Here is a 25,938-nt window from a genome sequence, read left to right on the forward strand (position 1 = left end):
TATTTAGTTATTCCCTTTTAAACGTTTTTGCTAGCCAGCTAGCTAGGCACTGGGATTAAGCTGAATGCAGCTGTGACACATGGGCAATTGCCATCGGCTTGATTTGTTTGTTAAAGTTGTTCGCAGTGATGTTGCTTGCAGTGGATTTTTGAGATTGAGCTTGCTTGTTATGTCCTACTGATTTTTCTGGTCAGATTATCTGTGATCTGAAGTTGTCTGAACACACTTTAATGTGTGAGGATGGCTGAAATTCCTTAATGTCTTGCCATACTTCACCTACGTTTAACTACTCAACGCCTCCGTTTCTGGTTCTTCAAGTTAGTTAATCTAACAGTTGGTCTACTATAATGTTAAATGCTTATCTTGGTGGACCCTGTTGGCTTATTGCTGTTACATGCATGTAGCACAGGATACCATTTTCGCTACAGTATCTTCTGTAGCTATTTAGCTAGCAATCTGAACTGGTGGTATCTCACAAAGCAGGATTACTGCACGCAATAAACCCACGACCATTTCAAAGCATGAATAGCGGCAGTTCGATAATTTTATAAATTCACAGAGTAAAACCCGGAATCATCATAAAACTGGAACATGGACTGGAGTATAAACACCTGTTCAGGCGTTGTGTCACGTTTCAGGTCTGCTTTGCCATGTTTTATGTTTATTCATTTTGTCTTAGTCTCGTAATTGTCTTATGTATTATGTTAGTCTAGGTTCGTCATGTTGTTTAGTTTATTTCTTGTTACGATTTATTTTTTCGTCATGTCTAGTTATGTTTCGTTACGGTTATATTACCTTGTTATGTTGAGTGGTTATCGTCTTAGTTTCGTTTTGTGTTATGTTTTGATTTATGTTTATTGTTACGTAGACTGGTTACTGTTTAAACATAAACTTTTACATGTCTTTCTGCAAACCTTGCGTTCCGCCCTTTCTCTCTCTCTCTTTCTGTCATTCACACCCTAATTGTTTCCATCCATCCATCCATCCATTATCTTAACCCGCTTATCCTGAATAGGGTTGCAGGGGGGCTGGAGCCTATCCCAGCATACATTGGGCGAAAGGCAGGAATACACCCTGTACAGGTCGCCAGTCCATCGCAGGGCACACACACCATTCACTCACACACTCATACCTATGGGCAATTTAGACTCTCCAATCAGCCTAACGTGCATGTCTTTGGACTGTGGGAGGAAACCGGAGTACCCGGAGGAAACCCAGGCAAACACGGGGAGAACATGCAAACTCCGCACAGAGAGGCCCCGGCCGACGGGGATTCGAGCCCAGGACCTCCTTGCTGTGAGGCGGCCGTGCTACCCACTGCACCATCCGTGCCGCCCTAATTGTTTCCATTTGTCTATTTACTAAAACTACTAACGCTAGATCAGGATTGGGTAGAACTAACAAACTAATCATGTGTTCATGTTACCTTACGTTTCTCGTGCATGTCATTTACTAATTTACTAATGCTAGGGCAGGATAGGTTTATTACTAACGACTACTAATCTCCTTGTTAAACTTGTCATCTATCGCAACTGTTTTTCATTTCCTTGCTGCTCTCTAAACTAATTGTCTACACCTGTCTACATCTGCATTTATATCCCAGTCGCGCTACTGTTCTCCGCGAAATTGTCTGCCTCTTGTTTACAGCGCAACTCTTGAGCATTATTTACTGTTTGATTCACGTTATGATCCAAGCCTGTTTTACCAACCATTGTCTATTGATTTCTGTTTCGTTGACCATCGTTTGTTTTTTGACCACGTCTTCGCCTACCGTTTTTGTACCTTTGCCTCGCTGATTGTTTCATGGTTTCGACTTCTGCATCGCCCTCGACTACGACCCTGCCTGCCGTCCGCCTGTACTTCTGCCCCGCTGACAGCTCTCCCGCTACCGGACCTCCCTGCATGTCTACCGACTACGAGTTTGCCTCTTCCATCAGCACCGTGCTTTTTGTTTGTTTATTGTTTGGCTGGATCTACGTGTATGGACTTTGCTTGTTTTGACTACGCTCCTGGGATTCGTCCCGAATAAAGCCCTGACGGGACTTTATCTAACCATTGTTTCTGAGTCGTGCATTTTGGGTCCAACCCCCACGCACCCGTCTCACATTGTGTCAAATTACTTTCTTACACTGAATCGTGTTCCCCCTAATGTCCTGTGTGTTCATTTTACTCTGACTTTGACATGAAGACATACAGATTATGAAAGCCCAGACATTTATCTAGGAATATCATAGTTTGCAGCCACATAAGCAGCGTATTTGATTGTGTTACCTTTAACAAGCAGAAACATATTGGAAATTGACAAATTGCTGCAAACGGCAAAATATTTGTATTCATCACTTTCCGTGGTATATGTGCTAATCATTTCTTCGGGGCAAGCTGATTCTGAAATGCACTTTACATTATTTCTCTAGAATCATTTCAGCGGGCTTGAACCACCATACTTCCAGGGGCCCAGTCATGTAACCCCAGGCACTTCTCGGAACACACAAAAGCTACTGTACAGGGGGAAATGTGCAGTCAATATCCATTCCAGTATCTAGCTACGATATCCAGCAGATATGAAAAACGCATTTAGCTCAGTGCCCCTTTAAACACCATACACCAATCCCCTTGAAAAAGTGTGCTGTCTATTCACTCAATTGAAGGGCATCAGCTGTAAAACGGGTCTGGAATTATGGCAGTTGAGAAGGGAATGTTTTTGATAAAGTTTTGATAAGTTACTGACAGCAGTAGCCTGTTGTAGTTAGTCATCACACAAACAGTACAGAGTTGTAGGTTGGCAATTGCTTCTTAAAAAAAAAAATTTTTGTTCACTTGTCTGCTATTTTCCTACTACTATTAGTTTGGTTGGCTTCGACATTCTGCATCATCACAAAAAATTACATTGGGCAACTTACACAGGCATGTTTCCCAGAATTCTTTGTATATAATTCGAAAATAAGAAAATACTGCCTTCAAAGAAAGTAGCCTACAGCAGATAATTTCATTAAAAGTGTTTGCAATATCTGCTCATGTTGACATGTTCAGAGGCTATTGTAATCTTTTTCTTTTCACTGTGAGCAACCCTAAGGCAGATTTGTCAGGTTTGTCAGGCTGATGGTCTATAACTGGCCTAGCCTATGCCTCTCAAAATAGCTTGCCTATTTAAGGTGTGGCCTCAATAACACTGCCCTACTAATTGTTTTCAACTTGCTACTGTGTTTATTTATCATGCCTGAAATTGTGCAACAAAAAGCGGTTTGTTGGGCAACACTAAACACCACTGGTACTTACTCATGAAATGGGGGGCATTTCATTAGAAAATCTCACAGACAAGACATTCAATACCTCGTATTTGCAATTTACAAGAATACCAATAAATAAACAATAATTGCTCTGAAAAACATTCCCAGTTGGCTTGTTGGCTAAGGTCAGAGATGACCCCATTCACTCTAGGAGTTTACAGCACATTTGGAAAGTTTATATTCTGGCTGGTTTTAAAAGCCAGCTGATTCCTTTCTCCCTGGCATTTACCACTTTGCAATTACAATCACACAGCTGGTTTTCACAGAGCAGGTCACATTAATGGGCTTTACGGCTTTACGTGGTTGTTCTCATGGGCTTTGGTTGTTGGTTGTTGATTTCAGAATGCTTTATTAATTTAGTTTTTTGTAATTTAAGCTGAAGAAAGTCAGACAAAGATTGTAAGTCAAAAGGTCTCCGTACAGATAATTTCAATATCCTTTTTTGGTCGTTTATTCAGTTTTGTCATAGCCTATATACAACGTATAGCTGTATGTTTCATATCCCACTGCATATTCTGTCTTTCCCCCCTTCTGAACAGTTTTGATAAATTATTTCACCTATTGTTCTATTCTTTATGTGTTGGACAAACCCAGAGAATAGCCTACAATTCACTGGTCCTTATGATTTAGTTTTCAGCTCTGGAAAGCACTCAGCCCATTTATTTCACAGGGGTTGGTTGTATGTCTAAGGGCTTCAGAAGGAATGTCAGTTTTATTGCCTGAATAGTAGACCCATGGAAGAGGTGTGGTTAACTTTGACCAAAGGTAAATTAAGTATATGTCAGGATTTAAAATGTCTTTGCACTTTTTACTGTGCAAAAGCACTTTATCATTCAACATTTTTATTTGTAGTAGTAAAGTCAACTTAGAATCTGTGCTTTCACTTTTCTAATATACTGTAATACTGTTAAAAAGGCTTGGTCAGTAAATACATGCCAGGAACTGAAGCATGTTGTGCTTTAAGTGAAGTTTTAGGTAAGCTCTGGAGTCCAGCCTCTATCAGTCAACATGAATATAATATTTCATACAAAGTTCATTCCAACAAAGAGCAGAAAGTAAGAGAACATGGGCCTCCATCCAGGAGCTTCAGCTCCTAGGGGGAACTCTGATATATATGTTACTTTTTACTGCCTTTTTTCCAGTCAAACCACAAAACAAACATATTGGGCCTATTGTGATGGTAGAATTATAGACTAAGCTGATCTAGTATTGCTACGTTGAGCCATTTCTGTATTATGGATACCCTTAAAGAATTAGCATAAAACGTTAATTTTTGCACAAAAATAACTCAATTTAAATCCAAAGGATCCCGACACAAGACCACTCATTCTGTGGCTAATTCAGAAATACACATGATTTTTGTAATTTGTAATTTTGTAATTTCATGACATTTTATTTGAATTGCCTCTGATTTAAAATGAAATGTGGCCAATCCACTTTGCAGTGCACTACTCTAAGATTATGAATTCTTTGAGAGATTTGTATCTTAAAAAAATCAGCCCAGTGTTGTTTCATGTACAGTAGACATTATACATTGCAGTAGCAATTGTCAGAGTTCTGTGCTGATACACCTTGATGGAGAGCAGGCTGATGTTAGTGTTAGGGTTGATGAATTTAGTCTTTTGAGGCTTTCAGCAAATGCAAATACCGCACATAGTTTTTGTGATTAACTTGGTACGGGAAGCATGTAGTAGCTCTGCACTATTTAACAGAGGACGAACAGCAAAATCAAGCCATTAGTGAACATATATTATTTTTGTGGGAATACAAACAGGTAGTTTTTTATGCACTATTTAAACGATTTTGTGCTGAACTATATAAAATTCAGCATGCCTTTGCTGTACTGTGCAGAAAGAAATTCTATTTGACAGTGTAACACACCATTACTTCCACAAGACCAGGCAATGATATCTAGTTGTAATTTGGGCATTTCTTCAATATGACATTTTCAACTCCATACAATATCTTTTGTATTGCATTGTATAGCACTTTTCTGTCAATGTTATTTGTTGGACTGACTATAAATGTGAAAAAATCAAGGTCAAAATGTTGAAAGAGGTTTCAAGGTTGAACCATTAATGATAATAATGATAATAATAATAATAATAATAATAATAATAATAATAATAATGATAATAATTAATAATTAATAATAATGCATAGCTACCGATTGGCAGACACGGATGTTATCACCCCCAAAATAATCAGGAAGCAAATGGGTTAAGCATAGTATACTGTAACCAAGCAAGTTTTACCAACTATACAGTAAATATCGAGACCAAGTTATCTAACAAGTACTCTGCTTTTCCTACAAACAGTTGTTTTTTTGTGTGGGATAATTATTCTGATACCGACTGAAATAAATTTTAAATAATACATTCAACATATTTTCCGCAGTAGGCTGTTCCACAGAAAAAGGCAGAGCTAAAGGCAGAGGACTTAAATGTCCTCTTACCATGGTTATAGGAGTGGCATTGGACATTTAAACAAATACATAATGCGAAGGTGAGGATAAAATACATTAAAAGATACACTTCTCAACATGTTTGTACAGAGATGTGTTTGTACAAGACTCTGAACATAGAGAGCACCACTACAGAAAATCTCAGCAACACTGATTTGATTAAAACGAATATACATCTAATACAGAGTATAGAGTACATATAGAGTATTGTCTCCAAATTGACTCATCACCCACTTCAATCTGTGTGTATACTAAAGTACTTCTGAAGCTACAGATAAAGTTGTAATCTGTTCTTTTTTCCTTTCTTTGTGTAAAGGTATTTCTTTGTGGCAGAATTCATTTACAACCTCTAGTTTGCTTTTTGAAGAGCACATAAATCATTAGGGAAAGGCTACACCACATGGAAATTAATGGCAGTAAGGAACTAAAACTTTGACAAATTACTATTTCCACCTTGTTCTTCAACAAAAGTAAAGGCTTATGTTATTTTAATGAACCTAAAAACTGTGGAGGCTATTGTAATGTGTCCACCCTTTAACTGCACATGAGTCTCCGGCCTCCCAGAGGAGGATCATTAGGAAAATCAGTCAATACAACCCATTTGGAAAGTAGTTCGCTGAATTGCTGTACATGGTAAAGGTTGTCCAGTATATGTGGTGTAATTTGAACCAGTGGACCTTAAAATGCAGCTTATTTCATGTGGCTTTACATTCATTCTACTGTGATGACAATCTGGCACAGCTCTGTTCTGGGAATGTAACCAGAATGAGTAACAATTTGAGGTTCACATTAGTGGAAAGATTACATTGTGTAAGGGAGTTTATATAAATACTGCTAGAAGCCCACATGTCTGGTAGAAACTTTATTTAAATGTCTAAAACAGAAGAATTAACAAAATATGTTTTTTTATGTTTTGTTAATTGCTGGGTGTTCAAGTTCTCCAGCCTATTAATTTTAGAAATATTTGGCAAAAATCATGCCCTAAACATAACCTCACACATATATCTATAAAGCACAACAGACTCATAAGCAGAAGCAAGACTGTATTATACTCAAGATGGCTGATTTCTGACCTTAATGGTTTTGGCTTCACCTCATGTTTTACAACCCCAAATGGTCCCTGCTGACTGATAAATCAACTGTGCATCGAGTCATATTGCTTCAATGAACTCTTACCATTCCCAGGTTGCTAGCTACAGAAGTAGACCAAAGATTTAGCCAATGCAAACAACTCCCCTTCCAGTCGGTCATATTCCAAAGTCAAAATCATTTTTTAAACAGTAATATGTTAATATGTGCTACATATTAACATCACCCAGTAGTCCAAAACAACAGCAGACCAAACAAAATAAATACAAACAAAAAATAGAAGAAGAGCAGCAACACAATAAGGATGTGTGTCTGAGCTAAGAGGCTCATAAAGCTGGGGTTTATGTAGATCTCTGCGGTGTAAAGCTGATGCACAAGTGCACTCCTTGGAAAGGATGGCAGTCTATTGCAGGGCCATTACTTCAAGCGAGCCTAATCACCTCTCTGACTAATGAGGTGATGTAGTGCTCATGCAACAGGCAAATTCACTCAAGCCTTTCATAGTCAATCATGAGTGATCAATTAATCAAAGTGACACCTAAAACATTTAAACAGTATTCAACTTTTGTATAAAAAATGCATCAAGAGAGTAATATATATATTTCACAGCTTGTTTCTGTACATGTATTATATGCATTCAGTGAGCAGTTTATTAGATAGACCAGTACACCAGCATGTTAATGCAAATATTTAATCAGCCAATCATGTGGCAGCAACTAAATGCATAAAAGCTTGCAGACATGATCAAGAGGTTCAGCAGTTGTTCAGACCAAATGTTGAATGGAGAAGAAATTTGATCTGAGTGACTTTGACTGTGGAATGATTGTTAATGCCAGACAGGGTGATTTCAGTACCTCAGAAACAGCTGATCTCCTGTGATTTTCAAGTACAACAGTCTCGAAAAACAAAAACAAAAAACATCCTGTGAGAAGCATCACTGCAGGCAAAAACACGCTGTTAATGAGAGAGGAGAATGGCCAGACTGGTTGACATGAAGGTGCAGAAGAGCTTCTCTGAACACATAATGCATCAAACCACTAAGTGGATAGGCTACAGCAGCAGAACACCAATAAGTAAAAAATGGCTGATAAATACCTAATAAAGTGCTCACTGGGTGTATATTATATATCTCTGACTATGTATCTCTGAAATGGATTTGTTGAGGCTGGAGGCCTTAAACAGTGATTTACCAGCTGGTGGTTCTGTTTCCAAGAGAGATGCGAGGGCACAGATTAGAGGTATTTTTTACCGTTTCATTCTTTTTTATTTAACTTTTACTTCTTTCAAGCTAATACATGCAAATAATGTTCTTGTTTGGAGTTTGGACTTCACAGTAATGATACGTCCTTCCACCAAGTATGCTTGGTATTGTATTAACTAGATTAAGTTTGCTAATAATAAACAATTCCTGTCCTTAATACTTGTTTTTATTATTATTATTTTTGTTATTTTATTAGTATTTTATAATTTTAGTTTTGTACTCTAACCTGCCAGGGTTGCATCTTTTATGGTATTAGTAAAGACTTTACAGTAGATGAGAACATTCTGCACAAGGAAATTATTCAAGGCTTCCGATTAGCCACATTCAATACAAGCACAACACAGAGTGAAGAGGTCATGCTGGAAAGTACAATGAATATGCAGTTTTATATCTTCAGGGCTGGAAAAATAGAGAAGTTCAAAAACAAGCACTTACTGGAGCAATTTTCATTGAAATTGGCTATATGCCAGTGCAATGCTATCCTTCCGTTCAGTTTATATTCTTTTTTTCTTTGAAAGATTGGACATTAAGTTTATTTCAATTTCGCTCCTAAAAAATTATGTGTTTCCAGATTTGGTTTCTATTGCCGGAACCAGTTGTATTCCCTGTCCAGTACTTCATAATAGACAACAAAGCAATTTTATTTTTGGATGAACAAGGAAATTGTTAGATATGGTCAATCTAACTGACTTGATTAGATTAAAAAAATATATTAATTAGCAAATAAGAGGAGGTAAAAAGGCATTTAAAAACAAATACAAACAAACATAATGTGCCTGTCAGGTAAAATGAACCCCATGGGGCTTGTTTTAAGAAGACCACAACATTCAAAACGATTCACAGCACAAGATAATCAGATCGATATATTTAAGTTTCCATAATGAGAGTAAAACAAATAAACATTACAAAGGAATTGATTCTATGATTAATGACTAATTCCATTTAAAAGTTTAAACAGCTTGGTAACAACGTGTTACCAAGTTGTATTCAGGCATGGAATCAGAATGCAGACTGAATTTACTAAAATCAAGTGAATACACACACAATCAATCAAACAATAAATACTATATTATGTGTCACTAATAATGTTATTTTTTGTAATTATACTTTACAAATACAGATAGAAATTAACCAGTTTAATAACCCCAGATTAAACTATTAGTTTAATTATGTACAAGCATAATTAGATTCAGTATCAATTACTTTTTGAAACCAAGATAACATTTATTCATACAGTATGATGACTGCTACTGTGATATTCATTATGAAGGCTCCACAGTATTATGGATGTGAGAGGGTTTATCATGGAGCACCACGATACTGAGGCTTCCAAATCTCTTCGCTGTCATTGTGCAATATCAGAAATTGGGATGGGCATCACTTACTACTGGTCGAATGAAACGCTGCTATAAGTGTATACATATGCCTTTGGAAGCCTTTTCTCGACACCAGTCTATCTCACCAGTACCACAAAAGCACTGAAAATTATGTCATTCCACTGGATGAATTGCATCTCATTATCTATTGGGCTGTATCTTGCATACTGTACTGTAATGTTAGTGGAACATTATTTTACTGTGTTGATTGTGCCTGTAGTTAGATTTGTTATCATTGAAACAGTTAAAATTATCTCGTTAAACCTTTACTCATTTTGAAGATGACTTATTGTGGTATATTGATAAACCACCATATTGTCATCAGGACTGCCATTAGAGCAATCAGTGCCATAATATATATATTCCTTCTGAGAGATACTCAACTCTATTTTCATCTGCCCTTACTCTGCTTCTAGGAATGCTTTTGTACAATTGGACTCCTCCATCTTGCAGCACTGCTGGATTCTCACCCCCTCCATCCCTCGTTGTTGCACCTCTGAGCCATTTGAAGTGAGGAGGTAGGACGTCAACACAAAAGGATATCTTTCCAGCACAGGTCATTTACATGCCACAGCTTCTTGCTCCAACAGCCAAAGGCCGTTAAGAGACAGAAGTGGGACTGAGGTATTTCCCAGCAGCTGCAGCATTCTCACAGGCTGCTTATTCATCTTACTATGCGATTACTCAGGCAATGTGCTGCTACTTTTTTTTATAAAGAAAATGACAGCCATTCTGCTTGACTGGTAAATATACAGATATTCAGTTACTATTCATCGACATTATTGTTTATACATAACTGTTCATATTGTTTGGTACATGATAACATTGGATTATTATTATATTTGCCTTGTCATTTCATTTTGCTTTGCTCTTTTGCACAATAATTGCCTTTTTCTGAAGTGATAAATGTGGGCACCCAGTATTTACATATTATGAAAGAGTAAAACAAGTGAAACATTTGTGATGTGCGATAAAGTTTGACAGATGACTACAGCAAAATAACTCCCATTCTCAAGCACATAAACAGATGTAACAGGATAACATCCTCTTCAAATTCAAGTGTGGTGAACTTAACTGACCAGAACAAAAGATTGATGATTCCTATTGTCTTTAAGTTTTATTTTTCTTCATTAAAATTACTGTCAGCATTACACAGTTTGTTCCAGACATTAACCAGGCAGTATCATAAACTAAAATAAGCACCACACTCCTCATATAGCTGAAAAAGCCCTATTCCTGGCCTGCATTCAGTTCTTGTGAAAGGAATATTTTGGCATTTGATGCGATTTAATATCCACAAGGAACTATACAGAAATCACCGTCACTCCTGCATTGTCACCTTAGCCAGGATGTGAACTCAGTCCACTGAAGAAAGATATAAAGATCTGCTTTGTTTAATGTGTTTCCTGAATTTTCATTTCATCAGCAATAAAGACTTTGTGGACTTCTCCATTTTATTTATTTATCTAGAATTGAGCACTGAACTGGAGATAATGACATGAATGAAAGATCTGTTTTCGCCTTGTGTTGCTAATGAATACCGAGGTGGCTGCTTGTTTTTCTTTTGAATTTCAGCTGTTCCAAATAGCTCCTCCTCGCACTCCTCCTCAGTCTATCTGCACTACTGCTGAGGGATATCGTGGCTTGCCAGACTATATACATCTCTCCATCAGGACAATCAATCACATGCTGGAAGAGGAGCTGAGAATTTTAACATAAAGAGCCAAAATGGCTGAGGCAAAAACAATCTCTGATACTTTCCTGTGTGCACTTTGAGATTCAAGACCAATTTTAATGGCACGTAATTAAGGCCCAAACAAAATTTTCCCAAAGGACGCGATTAATGGGAAACTTATTACCGGCTATGACACCCAAGGGGGTAATAAATAAATACTAATCCTGCCGTTGATGGCCCTGGGGCTTGTGTGGTGCTGAAACACATTCATTTTCAGGATGAGGAGGACAGGAAGAATGTAGCCGCAAGGAGGTAAAACACTGATACTCCAGATCGGATCAGTACTAATAACTCATAAAAATCACGCCGTTGTAGCACTTCACAACAAGCTTGTACATATACATAATCGAGTTTTCTACGGTCTTACATTGCATAAATCTAATCAATTCCTGCCTAATGGGCACATCTCGTCAAGGAAGGAGAGAGACAGGTGTCTCGGAAGAGCTTCCAGACCAGAATTATGCAGACGAAAAACAAGGAACACTTTCTGTGTGAGTCAAAGGAAGAAAGAAAAACACACAATGGAAAGGTTGCTGCAAACTAATGATTATACATCACAACAGCAAGACGAAGCACCACTTTTAACGTTGTGGTTGTATTAATTGATGTGAGCTGTAGCGCCATTACCTCAGACAGACTGAGCCAGGGGCATCTAAATATGAAGGACTGCAGACATCCAGGAGTCACTGCACTTCATATAAAAGTTAATGTAAAAAGCTTATACGTGATGGATACTCACCTCACAGACATAACAGTTGAATATTCCACACTATGCAGTATATTGATACATTAAAGGCCTGGCAGTGAAGAGATAAAAACATCAGTCTGGACTCTTACGCCAGAGGGCTGTACATATGGACATAAATATAGGATAACCCAGAAACTCACCAAATATTGTTTTTAATAATACTGGAATATGTATGACCTGTAGAGCAACCTAATAAATCATATATCATTAACAGATGGAACAATTTGCCCGCCTCATGCATTTATAGTATTCACACTCTGAGAAAGAGCACATCCCTCCTCTTTCCCATTCCGGGGCTGAACACAGGTTTTCGTGAGGTGATGCCTCTTTCGGTCATACCCCAGGGATCATCGGTGTCTGTTCGCATGACAATTAAGAGGGAACAGTACAGCACACTGCAGCCTCCTTCGTGAAGCTCTGTGAAACCATCTCACGCTGCCCACATGCAGGAGTAATACTTCAGTGGCTGAGAGGGACTTCTCACACCAAGAGTCAAGGTGGGTGGATGAGATGTGGAGGATGTGTGATCATTCCTGAGCGTCACAGACAAATGTACCTAAAGCCACTGTGCCTAGACAGAAACTCACCAACAACTGTGAGTGAAAGGAAACAAGACTTGAGAGAGAAGTGTGTAGAATCAGAAAATATCTATTGCTTGTTGTTTACAGTTTGTGTCAACTTCACTTGTTCCTATGGTGTAGAGCCACAGTAGTTTGGCTTAAAGTGAAGTTTTTATAGCCTGCTTTGGTATGTTGTACTGAATCCCATTTAATATTTTAAAATATGCAAAATGTCATATTAAGGCAGGCAACTGCTTCAACAATCCTAAACCAGTATGGGCACCTTCCATTCCAATCAAATCAATTTGAAAAACAAACACTGCCATAATGATAACCTCTTTACTGTGTACACTTCCGTAAAAGCATAATTACCAAATTATGACTCTATGGACTGTACAGAAGAGTTTTCACATGGAAAAATTGTAGTTCACATTTGAAAAACCCAGTTCAGTGACTCTGTGGACTGTAGAGTAGAACCCAGAAAAGAAATGGAAAAAAAACATCTGTGAGGTTAAAGAGATTCACTGGTGAAGAATGAGATTTCTGAAGGGGAAATTAAAATAAAACAGTTGTAGTAATTGGAAGTATTAAATAACCTACAGAATTAATAACTAGTGACAGGCTATTATCGCAGGTATGGTACCCATGAACAGAAGTTAATTTAAGAATACCCTTGGTTCATTTTACCATTTATTTCTCTGACTCACAATTATCAGAAGACTGCTCTTTGGCTCTGAAGTGGATGTTTTTATAACATGTCATATGTATTAAATAGGTTATTAGTGGCTAAGTTGTTAAGACTATGAAGCAGACAAATTGTTACATACAAATGAACATCTCTGTGCCCGATTGTCACAATGGGAAAAAGGAATGTTGTTTGGTGTGTCTAATGAAAACCTTTTTTCACATTCAAGCAATTTTGATGTACTGTATTTCTATGCTATGTGAAATAAGAGCACCAATTACTAAGTGGGGTCTGAACAGTGTCATTCATAAATGTAATTATATATAAATTCAGATTTTTATTAGATTAGATTTACTAGATTCCCAGGTAATAGTGTGTCTAGTTAATCTGATGGTAATGTATGGAAAACAGTATGCTTTATGTACCATAAGTATTCATAATGTATACTCATGTAAGTAGTACAATCTGTATTGCAGTTTATCTGGGAACTTATTGTTTGCAGAGAATAGTGCAAAAAACAAAAAACATCCAGTGAGCAGCACTTCTGCGGCCAAAAATGTGTTGTTGATGAGAGAAGTCAGAGGAGAAGGGCCAGACTGATCAAAGCTGACAGGAAGGTGACAGTAATGCAAATAACCATACACTACAATAGTGGTATGCAGAAGAGCATTGCTGAATACACAATGTGTTAAACTTCCACTAAGTGGATAGGCAACAGAAGACCAAAAAGTCAAAAAAAAAAAAGTCTAATAAATACCTAAAAGTGCTCACTGAGTGCATATCCAGAGCAATGTTACAAATGTTTAAAATGTTTACGCCTGTTAGGGACTAATTTGTTCAGTCTCTTCAATTCCTATTGTTGGTTTTACATCTGAATTTTACATATCCGATGGTGAAACAACAAATAGTCAAACACAAAGTAATACCATGTGTGGCCATGAAAATGCAAAAGCTTCACACTCCCTGACACTGAGCCAATGAAACAAATTGTCTTCACATCTCAGGGAGACAATAGGGCAGTCATGTACAGATGTCCAAGCTGAGAATATGTAATCTATCATTGCAATGCCAGAGATGTTGCACTCTGATAGATCTACCCTGCATCAGAAAGGATAGCATAGTATAAGAGCAATGTGATCTTAACTCCCCTGTCTTCCTAGGGCATTTTTACTCCCTGGAGACTAAGTTACATTCCCACGTGCTCAGGGACTGGTGGCGGTGGCCATTTCACCAGTCCATAGATCTCTGCAGAAAACTACAGTGCTGGATTCTGAGCAACGTGCCTGCCATGTTGCCAGCAGGGGAAATAATTCATGTTCTCAATACTCTTCACTGCAGAATGGAGACATTTGAAGAAGGCCTCACACATATTGTATAATATGCTGAAAGGGGCCTCTGGGGGTTTTAACTTCACTGTAGGCAGCCGGTTCTATGTCCTCCACTTGCTAACTTTTTTCATTGCCAACCATGCCTGAGTATGGGTTTTGAGTGTACAGGGGAGATATGAAACTGAAAAAATAAAACAACAACGTGTGGCAAAGGCTCGCGCTTAAAAGTGCTGATACTCCAAGAGGTGTTGGAAAAACACTCCCTTTCAAGTTTCCATGTCATTAAAATCTCCAACATGCACACATGTAAGCACAATAGCAATTGGACAACAAGTAAAGGAGAAACTTACTACAGAGTTTGGAGTAAATGTCACAATCCTCAAGTAGCTTTCTTACTTTGCCCTCCGGCATGCAGAACTGCTGACATTCAGACCTCTTTACATTTCTCCCCTGAGACAAGATCAGCATCTGTGGGCAATTTTGGGTCTGCAACCCATAGAAAATTCCTGAAGCATTCCCATCACAGCAGAGGAGTGTCAATCAGTTAAGAAGAGATAAGGCTGATAGACCATCTATATGACCAACAACATCTGACTGTAGACCAATGGAAAGAAATGATGTGCCCAAACATGTGAACATCCAACATGTAAAGTGTACAGTACACATGTGAAATATAAAAATAATCCCACTTATAAGATGATATGGTAACCGATGCCATTTCAAGACACGTTTTGTTTTCGTATGATAAAATTGTTCACATTTGAAAAACTTTCTGCATGTTGAAATTTTCATTCATATGTGAAAAAATCAATCACCCAATTCACGTGACATTTTCTTTCAAACACTTTTTAATTAACTTGTAAAAATGCTAAATTCACATGTTATATTGTGATTTAGAAAATCTTTCTTTCACTGTAGACCAAGGGAGTAATGATACCTTTTTATCACTTGTGAAAATTTGTCTTTCAGCTAAATTTAAACTAAATTTGCAATGGTTTGTTTACCAGTTAGTGATATTGCACGTGACAAATTATACTTATTTATGGGGTGCAATGTATTTTCTTTTTAACAAACTGAGTTTTGCAACATTTAAAGGATATGTTAAGCATATCAATTGAAAAATGTCCATATGGGATTTCCTTATCTCACACAATAAAGGTTCTTTACCTGTCATTTACATTAAGTTTTTCCCAAGTAATAATAACATTACATTACAAAGCATTTAGCCGAGTGACGTACAAAGAAGTGCAGATCGAACACAGGAACAAGTGTGAAGAGGATCCTGGAGGATAGTACGGTTCTGAGTCCTAGCGTGACCATACAGATACAATTGGAACCCTAATAAAAATAATAATAATGACTAGAGATTTTCCTACAGAAAATGCAGAGTGTGTTTGCGGCAAATCACAAAAATTGACTATTGCTGCTACTACTAATACTACGGTGTTTAAATATTTGCATTTACAAGCTGGTGTACAGGTGTACCTTATAAAGTGGTCACTCAGTATATATAAACTCTGAGGGCAGACGCTATTGTGACATCACAGGCTTCCATAGGCCAGACCGGCGAATGCGGTTACGTTGAGCTACTTTGAAGTACACGCCCCTTCTTGGGGGTAAGAATAATATTGCGGGAATAGGATATTTTACTTAAACATACATTTTTGACAAGCTGAAAGTATTTTGACCATTTCCATACCAAGTTGAAAGTTTTACGATGAGTAGTTTTTGAGAAAAAGAGCTTTGTTTGACACCTGTTCTAGTCTCCATCTGCACCAAATCCCGCGGTACACTGGTGTTACATTAAATCACTTCAACACATTCTCACCGGATGGACAGATAGATAGACAGATAGATACTCAGCACCAATGTCAAGTAACGTTAGCTAGCTAGTTAGCTCTGTGTCTTGTATATAATTTGTACAGACAGATCAAATTAATTCATATAGGTAGAAAGAAAGAACCAAGCAATACAATCCACCAATACAATTACACACACACACACACACACACACACACAAATTAAATACTTATATACAAGACACAGAGCTAGCTAGCTAGCTTTACGTTATTTTTACTTTACAAATCATATACTATATGCAAGACACAGATCTAGCTAGCTAGCTAACGTTACTTTACTGGTGCTGAGTATCTATCTATCTCTCTTTCTCAAAATCAAAATTAATCTAATCTAATCTAATCTAAATCTAATTTATTTATCCACTGCTGTCTATCGATCGAACTGGTGAGAATGTGTTGAAGTGATTTAACATAACGTCAGTGTACCGTGCCGGACATGGAGCAGGTGTCAAACAAAGCTCTCGTTCTCAAAAACTACTCATCATAAAAATGTCAATTTGGTATGGAAATGAATGTCTGTTTGAGTGAGACTAGAGTGAGAAGAATGCTGTTCTCAAACAAATGTTCATAATTCAGAAAGTATAAGTACCACCCAAAAGTTTGTAACATTGTGAGAATCAGATGAAACACTGAACATTTCAATGTACAATATATGCATGTATATTGTAAAAATTGAGAGAGTAATATCAGTTTAACTAATGTGTAAAAAAGATTAAATTCCAAATGTCACCACTCTAGAAACTGAACATTCTGCCATTCATTCTGTCAGGGGGTCAGAATTCACACTAGCTTCCCCTGCTACCCTCTTGCTCTTTCTATTAGTAGAGTCGCCTATGTTTGGTTAAATCCTTTGAAACAACATATTTTTACATAGACTAGCAACATGTGTTAATATTTCTGAAAGTAAGATTCATTAAGAAAATTTAAAGAAAAAAAAATTAAGATAGCTTTCACCACCCCTTCTGTTGGACTCGTTATCATTGAAGAATTCTGTGATATACAGTGACTGTAGCTAGCTGGTTGTGTTAATGCTTGCTGTTTCATTGTAAAATTAAAGACAATAGTTGGCATCAGCAGTTTTTCTAGCCGATTTAATTATTAATTTACTGTTCTTACTCCGTGTTAGCCTAATATTTACTGGAATAAGGCACTGTGTGAAATGACCGTTCGTCTTCTTTAATTGTCCACATTTATTTCACCTTTCCCTCACTGCATGGTGCAGTTGCAGATTAGGTTCCCCACAATATAAACAGATAATTATACCAGCTAACTTGATGAACTGATAATTATGCCAGCTCCCTTGATTACCTTCATCTGTGATCAAATACCAAATTGGCAACGATCGAGCCAAAACATGAACAACCTTTTTATGTTCCTCCCAAATTAACATTTGAACCTGTATTTTGTTAGTGAGCAGCGAGTGTTATTGTGTTATGAGAGTTTCATCACTGTGCCACTGCTAGGTTTGACAAGTTAATTGGTGCCCCTGGCCCCACCACAATTTCAATTCCAAAAACACCACTAATAATAATGATATTACATTAACAATAATCTTAAAAATAAACTCCCACAACTTTCACCTGCTTCTAAACAGCAAATGAAACAGTACGGATAGGGGAGACCGGGGCAAAAAAACTAATGCAGGCATGTTGAAATATTAATTGTGTCAAAATATGGACTATTTCTAAAGGGCATATTGGATTCACCTACCATTGATTTGTATTAAAACAAAGCTTTTTCCAGTCTGTTTTCTGATGTTTCAGATGCTGTTACAACATGCCCAAGAGTGGTTCCAACTTGCCCCATAGACAAGAGCAAGTTGCACTGTAACAAGTTCAGTTCTGTTACTTTCAGTTGAATTGTAATCATCAGGAATGCCCTAGACCTGTACAGAAAATCATAGCAAAGACACGCATCTTGCTTGTCACACTAAATATTTAGTGTGATATCTGTATAGTATATTTTTAAATTAATCGGTTGTGAACCTAACGGTTGTGCCCCACATGCTCAGCTTTGGTTCGCATTTCATGCACTGCATGCACTATTATTTATTCCCATCACATGAGCTTGTGTTCACATTAAAGCACCTCCAGTGCATTTTTCCCGCCACTAATACTTCAGGTAAAGTAGCACATAAGAAGCATTAGGTCAGAGATCTCTGTGATCAATTCAAAATCTGAATGGTGACACCATACTTTGCAAGGATTGCATGCTGTTCAGACACTTCAGTGTTGCTAGGCAGAACCACATCTGCTTCATTCTTTCACTCCACACATCATAATTAATATTTAATAGAATATTGGCCATAGCAATTTTTTTTTAATCTGCTTATAAATGTTGGCCAAATAAAACATCTATATGAATGACAATTTGTAATTATCCAACAACCTGATACAATTAGTCAATATTCATTTTGGACTTATATATGATTTTATTTTATTCATTGTGCCAACATTCTGGTGACAACAGTAGCACAAATATACCTGGGGGCTAGTGGAATTGCTAATCTCTAAATTTCCAAATCCGTTAGAAAATGCTTAGGTTGGACATGCCTTAATTTGCCACCACCATGTATTACTACAAGAGTCTGACAGTTTTGTTTTGACTAAAAATATTGGAGCAATATTGGAATAACTGAATTGTGGTTTGATTAATGATGTGTAATATAATCCACATATAGGATGGGCCACATGGTTGGCATGACACAAAACTAAAATATTCATTCATTCATTCATTCATTCATTCATTCATTCATGCATTCGTTCAGACCATATTGCTTATATTTCTTACATTTCATAGTTTAGCCAATTCTCCCATCTCACATAGAATGTTTATTGGTGAAAAAAATCTAAATCTGTAGGCAACCTCTCAACCTCATATTATTTTTCCAATGTTTTAGTGTTGCATTCAGTGCTGTATTTAGAGCCTCCCCCAGGGCTCACTACCAGCAACGTTTGACAAGGAAGCCCTTATCAATACCAAGAAGAGCGGCAGCAATCTCAATGTTTCAGCTTACTTCATTTCTTACCAGTGCTACCTCAGATATATTCATATATAAATACAGAATATAGGTGATATGTCAGAGACATATTATGCTTGAAGCAAATTTATATTAGCTGTCACCAGCAAGCCTGAAATTTGTATGTGTATACAAAGTTATACAAAGCCTTGACAGCTAGCCACAGTACTTTAAAACCGGAAATTTTTCTCTGTGTGGGAGACTAAAAGCTTGGCCAAAGTTACTAATGATTCCTCCAGTGAACACAGCACTGCAGTTAAACCCACGCAAAAGAACACATTAGTTTAATACTCTCTCTGACAGTATATTTAATCATTCATGTTTCCATTGTACATCACCAATCAGAAAAATTATTTGCTTTGAAGATGATGCCAACAGATCTTTATGTTAAAAGAACTGTGATGCATTTATTTATCTTATTGCATTAAAATAATGCCATAAACTTGATATTAATAAATAACTCTCTAGCACTTTTAATATCCAGAAAGAATCTGTGGTCCAAGGTTCGAGTGCATAAAACCACTCTAAATGTCATAGAAAACTGCTACCAAAACTGTCAGTGAGGTCTGGACTTACTCAAGAGTTCACTTCTTCTCCACAATTCCAGAGAAAAACAAACAAAGTTAATTTTATTTACCATTGAATCAAACAGAACTGAGACTGGGAGAGAATGACGGGACAAAATATTATTTTTGTACTGAACTCTGGTAGTCTGGTATAGATGCTGTGCAGCAGTAAGTTCAAACTCTGTCCTTTTCAACAATTGTCAATGAGAAGCAGGATGACGTTAAACTGATGGAATACAAGGGGAAATAGAGCTACTCTGTAAGTTGGTGGTTTTTCTATTTAGAAAGACAGGTTCATCTATCTCCCACCAGATTCCTTTCAAGTGCCAGCAGGAAGGAACAACAAGCAGTTAAGTATTTCCTTTGCTCTGACCTTTGGCATATGTCTCCACAATACTCAGACAGGGGACTGAGCGGAGAGAGAATCCATCCCCTAGGCCCACTGCTCTCCCTGACAGCACCAACCAGCAGAGGAGTCTCTGGCTTGTCAACAGAGTGTATCTGGACACATTCCATATAAAAGAGAGCCACCCTTGGTAGTACTGGATGCTTTATTGAAAAAGAAAAAAAATGCCATTGTCTGATGACCTTTTGACCATGAGACATATAATCAATAGCTAGAGCTCTTAGTAAGAGTTACAGCGCTATATTTTTAACCTTATACTAAAATGGGGCATATAGCAATAAGCCCCACAACCATCCCTTTGGTGCAATTCAGGTAGCAAATATCTCTAAAGTACAAAGTAAATGTTACAAGTGATAGCAGGAATGATGCTTAAATGTTTATTTGCTAAGGTCTGGCCTCTTGAAGACTTTCCTACTCAACTCTCATTATTGCATATATGCACTTGAATATTTTGTTGTTCTATTTGCCCCATGGAAATACAATGGAAGTGCCTAAAATACATTTTAAGGTACAGTATGTGTTTGATAATATTGTTGCTAAACTAACATTAAACTCATGTGTCCAGGCATTGTCTCACTGAAAGCTTTGATGCTTGCCTTTGAAGCAATGCGAATGAAAGACACTGGCACTAGTACTATAGTCACTGATCCCTCACCAACAGAGGCTGGCGGTCACTGAAATAAAGGCTCTGGATGGACACAGCGATCTCATGTTTAAATGTAACACAGAGTTCCACTATTGTAATTGGTAGGGTCCAGATGCTGATGTCATAACATGGCTTGCAGAAGGTTGATGGGTGCCGGGAAGCACCTGGGCTGGTTGGTAATACATCGGCACATTTCCAACAGATGGATTTACTGAAGGATAAACCTCACCAGAATCAGGTTTGATTGAAACACAATAACGCAGAGCTGCTGAGCGCAGCGGTGAAATTGAGGATAGCGGCTTTTGATCTAAGCTCTTTGCCCTTGCCTTGTGCTGCTTTCACCTGAGCGGTACTGCTCGTCTAAGGCCCAGGGTAATTTACCCATGGGCCCGTGTTATTATCAGACAGCTGCGGAGACCGGACTGTAGGAAGAGATGGGGACTGTTTCATTTCCCACACGATTTATCATTAATCTGCAGGGAAAGTGGAGAAAGGGAAAATAAGAAAAAAAAAATCAGTTTTTCATTTCATTCCATTTCACAGACATCTATCTGTTAGGAGTGCATAGTATACTATAGTATGCCATATTCATTCCGCAGACATACAAGGGGCTGGGCAGCAGAGAGGGTCAGATGGAGGGGATGAGGGGTGATATAGATGGCAAAACAATTGGAGCTTGTGTTTGTCGCTCTTTTGTATGTCAAGAACATGTCTTATACAACTAGAGTCAGGCTCATTGGTACTGTGCAGCTCATTCAAGTCAGCTCATAGCGGAGCACAGTGCCTGCTGTTTCTGCTCTTTGCTGCTATTCTTCCTTTGGAAAGATTTTTCGATGCATTTTTAATTCTGGTAGTAACCATGGAAATGTGATTTTTGACAGCGGTAGCATACAAAGGCAGGTGCATGGCAGGGGCCTAGGGCAACAACATTTGAAAAATGTTCAAATGTTCCACTGACTGCTATGGTCTGGCTCTGCCAGTACAGATGAGAAAAAGCAGCAAGGTCACAACAGTAGCTCCTTTCTGAATAGAGCTTTTATGGAGACAATAAATAGACATTACATTTCAACAGAGGGCTGGGTTGATAGAAATAAGATTTCTCAATTCTTCATTAAAGGTGACATTTAAGTGTAAGTTTAGATCCTTTGTATTGAGCAACATTCAAGTGAACAAATCGATATGACTGAAGTATTATGATCAATAATTTAGTATTTTATTTCCTGGGAAGCCTTTGTGTTAGGGAAGTTAATGGTACACTTAGGGCACTTTCTAGGTTGTTTCACTTCTTGATGTGGATTGAGTGCAGTGCTGTTGCAGCTGTATCTTAAACCCCTGACAGTTCTGTAATCACACTAAAAAGTGAATCAAAACCAACTAGCTAGCCACTGGAAAAGGTTACTGGCTTTTCTGAAGGCAGACTCAGAACATTAATGTTGATGCTTCCACAAAATGTTTTGCATTATGAAAGTAAACTCAATCAGGTTCACTTGGAACCAGGGAATAGAAGCAGTTCATGAAACGGAACAAAATCTTCCTTGGAGCAGAACAAAAAAAAAAAGAAAATCAGTTAATTTCAAGAATAAATTAATTCCATGTTCAGCGAACAAAAAAGTTAATTAAAAGTGTTGTTTACAAGTTGGTAATGCTTTTTCATTAAAACTTTCATAATTAACAAGTGAACAAAGAAACTGCCTTGCATATGGTCAAAATCCAATTCCTTTATTTCAAAACACATGATTCTTTAACCTGGTCTCCTAGAACGCCCTTCAAGTGGTCAATGTATCAGCTGGTTAAGATGAAGTGCTGCAGTATTTTAAATGAATGTGTATCATGGGATATTCCACAACTCATTCTCATATTCATTATACGCAACTTCATTTTATACATGATCCAGGCCATCCTCTCATCTTTTAAATTATTTTGCAACATACTATCAAACATTAGTCTGAAGAGAACATGCATATACACACACACCAACAAAAAACATCCAGTGCGCAGCAGTTTTGTGGGTAAAAACACCTTGTTAAGAGAGGTCATTAAGAAGGGCCAGACTGGTCGAAGCTGACAGTAACGCAAATAACCACACATTACAAAAATGGTATGCAGAAGAGCATCTCTGAACATCTTTGTTGTGACTGGTCAAGACTTCACACATAACAGTAGCTGAATAAAAGGTTTCATTCTTTTTTTAGAAAGTGAGAGGAGGATATATATTTTTATTTTCAATCTTTATTATTTAAATGTTGATGAAAATATCAGAAAACAAAAGCAAAAAAATATGTTCTCCCCACTGTTATTTTTGGATGTGGCAAAAGTGGATAGGCCCTGGCCCATTAGATCCACCCACAGCCCCATGCCTACATATGCATTAACATTGTTCTGTATTCATAAATATTTCTCCTTAAATCTTCCTGCATAGAAATGCATCCACTAAATTCAAATGAAAACAATAAACTTTAATTTAGTATTTCAGTATTTGTAAGTCAAACCTGAATTAGAGTGTTTGTTCACAAATGACAGCAATGTGATTAACATAAAATAATATTTTATTTCCATTTCCTTCGTTTGGTATGTTTGACTGCAGGTTTCATATGGAATGTGAATTATGAATTCATGCTTTGCAGCTGACACGGCCAGCAAATTGGTTAATTGAGGTGATAATTGCCGAGGTAGGCAGAGTGCTTGGGACCTTGGGAGCACTGAAGAAGTCATCACTGTTGCACTAAAATGTAGCACTTAAACGCTGTTCTTGATGAGCATAACAGCTATAGAACTCACAGTGTGTCTTCTATTACTGAGGGAAAAATCTGTTACACTTTTTATGATGAGGGTTTAGAAGCAAATGACTGAGATAAATTCACATCTTTTCCATATTTAATGCTCTCAGGAAATGTTGAGTTTTTGATTCTCATTTCAATAGATTGCCTATTTTATTTTTTTCAACAATTGAGATTTTGTCAATTATTGCTATTTCTAAGATTTATAGGATGAGTTTATCTAAAGAGGAAAAGTATAGGAATTCCCCAGTAGCCTGGCAGGCCATATTTTAAAGGTGAAGCCATATTATATTATATTATTGGCATTTGCCAATAAGTGTCTCTCTTATCCAGAGCAACGTAGAACAAAGTGCAACGTACATACCAATACCTTATGCACTGTTTTCTAATGCTGACAGAAGGCTGACTTAATACTAATAAGCCTGCTCTTTCATGCTTGTACATACTACTTGCAGAGCAAGTACAAGCCACATGCAAAACATTGGATTTGGATTAATACAGTATCCAAAAGGCCGTAGATTCACATATGTGTAAGAGCATATATCTACAAACTCTGGCTCCTTTTTTTGGTCTTCCATAGACTTTTCTAGCTAAAAATCCATTTACTACTCAGTGTGCCCAGGCTTGTGAATCCATCTTTAGATATCTTTTGTTCATGGCTGGCTAGTTTTACATTTTCTGGTCAGTGATTGGCAGAATGTCCAGCAGGCCAGTTCCTCGAAGACTACCACTGTACTGTCTGGAGGTCCACCATTATTGATTTCCTGCTTGTGCTCACTGCCTGCCCTGCCAATCACTGGTCAGAACTGCAGGATGTCATTGGGAGTGAGCTGACGACGTGATGCTTGGCAGACGTGCAACTGATGGTACTGAACTAACAAAACATGCAGGCACAGAACAAAAAGAAGAAAAACTAACCAAAGAGTGAAAGCTCTCAGTTTTATTGTATATAAGAGATTTATCCTTCATCTTCTTGAATTAAAAGGCTTGAAGTCCTTTTATATTCTGTAGATGGAATACAAAAAATGTTTCAACAAGATCTTGGTTATTTCTTTTCTTTAAAGTGCAACCAGTGTGACTGTATTAGTTGGTCATTCTCTTTGAGGACCTTGTGATTAGTTACAAAATATAATCTGGAGAAACAATGTTTAATCTGCAGTGCAGACAGTGAAGTGGAAAGTTTTTGAGAAGCTCTGCACATTTGAACTCAAAGTTCAATTTCAAAGGCTGAAGGAGGGCAAGAATAAATAAATAAATTTTTCATTTTATAAAAAATGTGAACTTACTGGCCTGAAAAGACATCATGGTTTCATACCACACAAACAATAACTGAACAGCCAGCAATCCAAATTTTGAGAAGTTATCATCTATTAAAAGAGAGAAAACATTGAAACATTATATATATGAGAAACAGATGTCTCTGACTTAATGAGACTGAATAATTTTATGGAGTTGGATGACTTTATTTTAATGTTTAAACATAATACAAGTGTCTTGGATGACAAAATCATGTTGCAGTGAATATTTTTTCAAGATATACATTTTATTTTATTTTAATTGAATGTCCCTTATCTTAAGAAAAATACCATACAGAGCTCAGGGAACCTACAACTTAATGTCCTCGTTTGAGGAACCAGGGTCTCTGGGGGCTAAATTTGTATATATCTTCCTTGTGGTTATGGATGTACTCAGCAAAGCAGAACTAGTGACTAGGTTTTTCAAGCCTGGGTTAAGTGCCGTATCGGTTTGTCACTTTAAAAATTCTGTGACCAATTCTTCCATCTCATAGTCGCAACATTAAAAAAAGTTGGTGACAAGATCTCTGAGTAAATTAAAGTAGAAATGAATTGGAACACATCAAAAAACTGTTTTAAAAATGTAATAATAAAATAATTATAACAAAATAATTCAATTTTACATAAGAATAGAATTCTATGCATTACAAGAATTTAATATTTAAAAATTACGGTTATAACAATAGTTTCTTTTCAATATTGTAAAATAATCAAACGTATGTTTCATTAAAAGGTTACATTTGAATCAATGTATTGAAACATCAACCAAATATTATTTCACTTTTGGAATTAAAGTGGGAAAAAGGTTTTCGATGATGACATTTGGGGGAAATGTTG

Source organism: Conger conger, chromosome 4 (genome assembly GCF_963514075.1).
Source record: "Conger conger chromosome 4, fConCon1.1, whole genome shotgun sequence".
Classification (NCBI taxonomy): Eukaryota; Metazoa; Chordata; class Actinopteri; order Anguilliformes; family Congridae; genus Conger; species Conger conger.